Below are 3,319 nucleotides of genomic sequence, written 5' to 3' on the forward strand. Positions count from 1 at the left end.
GATGAAGTTAATAGTGAAGACACACACACACACACACACAGGTGCTGGGCATCAATTAAAGACTAACAACCACTTAATCTGGATCGTGAATGCAACACATGTGCACTCAGTGAGAAATGTATTATTATTATTATTATTATGGTTTAGAGCCCATGTATTTACATGTATAAGATATTTAGTGGCTTTAGTACGCAGCAAATGGAATAAAGGCTGGTCCAAAAACAAGCCGAAGGTTTGAGGGTCACATGGAGACTGCCTGTTATAAAAAGAACTATGTGTAAAGTGCTATTTTTATTTAGTAGTGCAGAGAGTATTTTAATACGACTTGGATGTAATAATGAGGAAGTGAGGTGTGTATCCACAGCTTTGTTCTTATTCCTCTCGGCCATAGAGCTCCACTGTTGCTCTAAACACACCTGTGAGCCTCACTGCCGACTGGGAGACATGTTTCTTGATGTTTATTTTGACTCACATACACTGTCCTGCAGCCACAACTTCCCAGAGCCAAATGTGGTTTCAGCTGCAACTCAAAACACTCCACCCAAACTTTCCCCCTTTTTCTGATTTCCTGATCAAGGAACATGTTCCAACTAAAACTATACTTCTTAGGTGCTTTTATTTAAGTAAATTTAAGTACACACAGTGTTCGTGAGCAAAATATTCTATAGGATCAAAAACATAGTCAAAGCTCTACTGTGTTGTACTGCGTAAGTTAGTTTGTGTCGTCTACAGGCTTTATTAACAACAAGAAAAAATCACATGTTAAAATGAGAAGCTCATTCAATGAAAACGGTCCATTGTAAATGTCCATTAGGATTTTGAGCAGCACTCAATGGATTTGATTTGTGGTTCACACAACTCGTGTTTGAAATGTTTATTGCAGGAACACAACTTAGAGTTTGAAACCCAGGCTGGGACTTCATCACTTACCCAGATGAGACATTAATATAATGCAAAGTCATGAGCAAATATCTTTAACCCCCCTGTCTCAGCCTACAGGTGGATGCTGCGGGTGGGGGCTGAATCGACTGGCAGCTATATTGACAAGGGCGGCAGAGGCATTGAAAAGCAAAGGAAGAGATGGGAAATCTTTACAGCTTAAAGGTTCAGTGTGTAGAATTTAGCGACATATAGTGGTAAAGTTGCGTGTTACAGCTTAATAAGCCTCACCCTCCCAACCTTCCAAAACATAACAGAGAACCTGTGGTAACCTTCAGTTGTCATAAAACCTTGAAAGGTTTTAGTTCGACCAGTTGGAACGACAGCATTGTGGGTTCCGTGAAGAGGACCAGCTCCCGATGTAATATAATTTAAATATAACGGCCCAATGGTAGGGTAAAGAAAATAACATTTCGTACAATTTAGATGAAACATCACTAAGATAATTTTATATTCAATTTCAATCTTACACATTGGACCTTTACATACACCACATAATTGTAAGGGTGTGTATTATAGAGGATTGTGGAGAGTGAGGCAAGTCACATGCAGCAGCGCAGCTTGAGTTGGCTCGTGTCGCTCCATCTATGCACACTCATAGGACTAAAATGATGGAAGTAACAGCTGTGTTTTACCTCCAATTTGACTTAATTCATTTCTTTGGAAAACTCCAGAATGTGCTGAAGGGTCAGTAATTAAAGTACTCATACTCATTCTGTGGAGAGTATAATGTTCAAACCAGCAAAACCTTATTTAAAATTCGTCATCATAGAGACATCAAGCACAAGTGACTACATTTTGGGTGCATATGTATGAAATTATGCACAAGTCATCCATCAGCGCACTGATCTAGCTTCAGTGAGGAGATTAGTAAATTAGCTGCTGCTGCCAGTGTCTGACTGCTGAAGCTAATTCAGGTTAAATAAAAGGGAAGAACTGAACGTGAAGGGTTAAATCTGTTGATAAAGACGTATGGGTTCTGTTGTAAGCTTGACATTTCTGAAAGCTCAGATCTTGGCAAGTGTTTTGAGTATTAATGATGCCATATAACAAAGCAGTGAATACTTTTTCGTCGTGAAAGAATGACGACAGAAAATGAATGAATGATTAATACTAATTAGTAACTGATTATTCTGTAGTTAGTGATAAGGCCACAGAAGCACTTCAAGTTCCTACTTAGTAACAAATCATTACTTTTCACGACATGAAGCCAAAAATAGTTTACGTTTAACCCCAAATTAAACACTAGATCTGCCAAGTGGAACCCAAATCAAACGTTGACCCTCCGGGCCCCAGGCTAGAGGAGCTGGACTGCTGTTGAGGAGAGGGCTTGACGGGGGCTGTACGACTCCAGAGAGTCTGAGTGTGTGGCTCAGTTCCAGTGTCAGTAGAGAGCAGCAAGTCCAGACATGCTGCGTCATATGACCAGACAGACAGGCTCAGTTTTATCATCCCTCTGTCACTGGACCCCGTTTCTGTGCTGCCATTGAAAAACAAGATCACTGCTAGCGATGCCACTCAGCAGTCTGAGAGCTCATCAGTCACACACATGTAATTGGAGATAAATAAAATAAAATGACTTGTGCCTCATTTCAAAGCTTTCATAATGTGATACGTATTTAATGAGAATATAGCAACGGAACAGCCATATGGTGAATGTTACTTTTATCATCCATAAATCAAATGGCTGCTCGGGCTGTGGATAGCTGTGACAGTTAATTATAAATGTTGGGGTTCATGTTTCAGTGTGTATGTTGTCAGGTCTTGGCCCACACAGGCTGCACTCTGGGTCTATACTGTGGTGTGAGCATAGACTGTATATGGGTGTGAGCTGTACTAACAACATAAACTCTTTGCATTTGTTGTTAACTCACACAATCTGTGAATGTGCATTAGATGTCCAAGTGAGTTTTATTTGTTGTAAACAAGTATTGGTAACGTGTATCAAACGTTCTAGAGCTACTGATGGAGCGGTGCAACCATCCCTGGTCTCCCTGCAGTCTGGAACCCTCAGATATAAGTCTTCACTTCAGTGGAGCTGCTGGCAACATTTTGCAGCACCGAGTTTATGTAAATGTATACAGAGGTGTTTACTGTTCTGATTTCCACTATTTGGAAAAGTGTCTCACACACACACACACACACACACACACACACACACACACACACACACACACACACACACACAGAGGAGTGTGAGAGAGAGAGAGAGAGAGAGAGAGAGAGAGAGAGAGAGAGAGAGAGAGAGAGAGAGAGAGAGAGAGAGAGGGAGAGAGAGAGAGACCTCCCTCCCCCGGTTTCCTGACATAGCAGAGCATGTGTGCGTAAAGTATGTGTATGTGTGGGTTCAGCAGTGAGCCTCCAGCTGCTGAGCGGAGTG

This window comes from Limanda limanda, chromosome 11, assembly GCF_963576545.1.
Source record: "Limanda limanda chromosome 11, fLimLim1.1, whole genome shotgun sequence".
NCBI lineage: Eukaryota > Metazoa > Chordata > Actinopteri > Pleuronectiformes > Pleuronectidae > Limanda > Limanda limanda.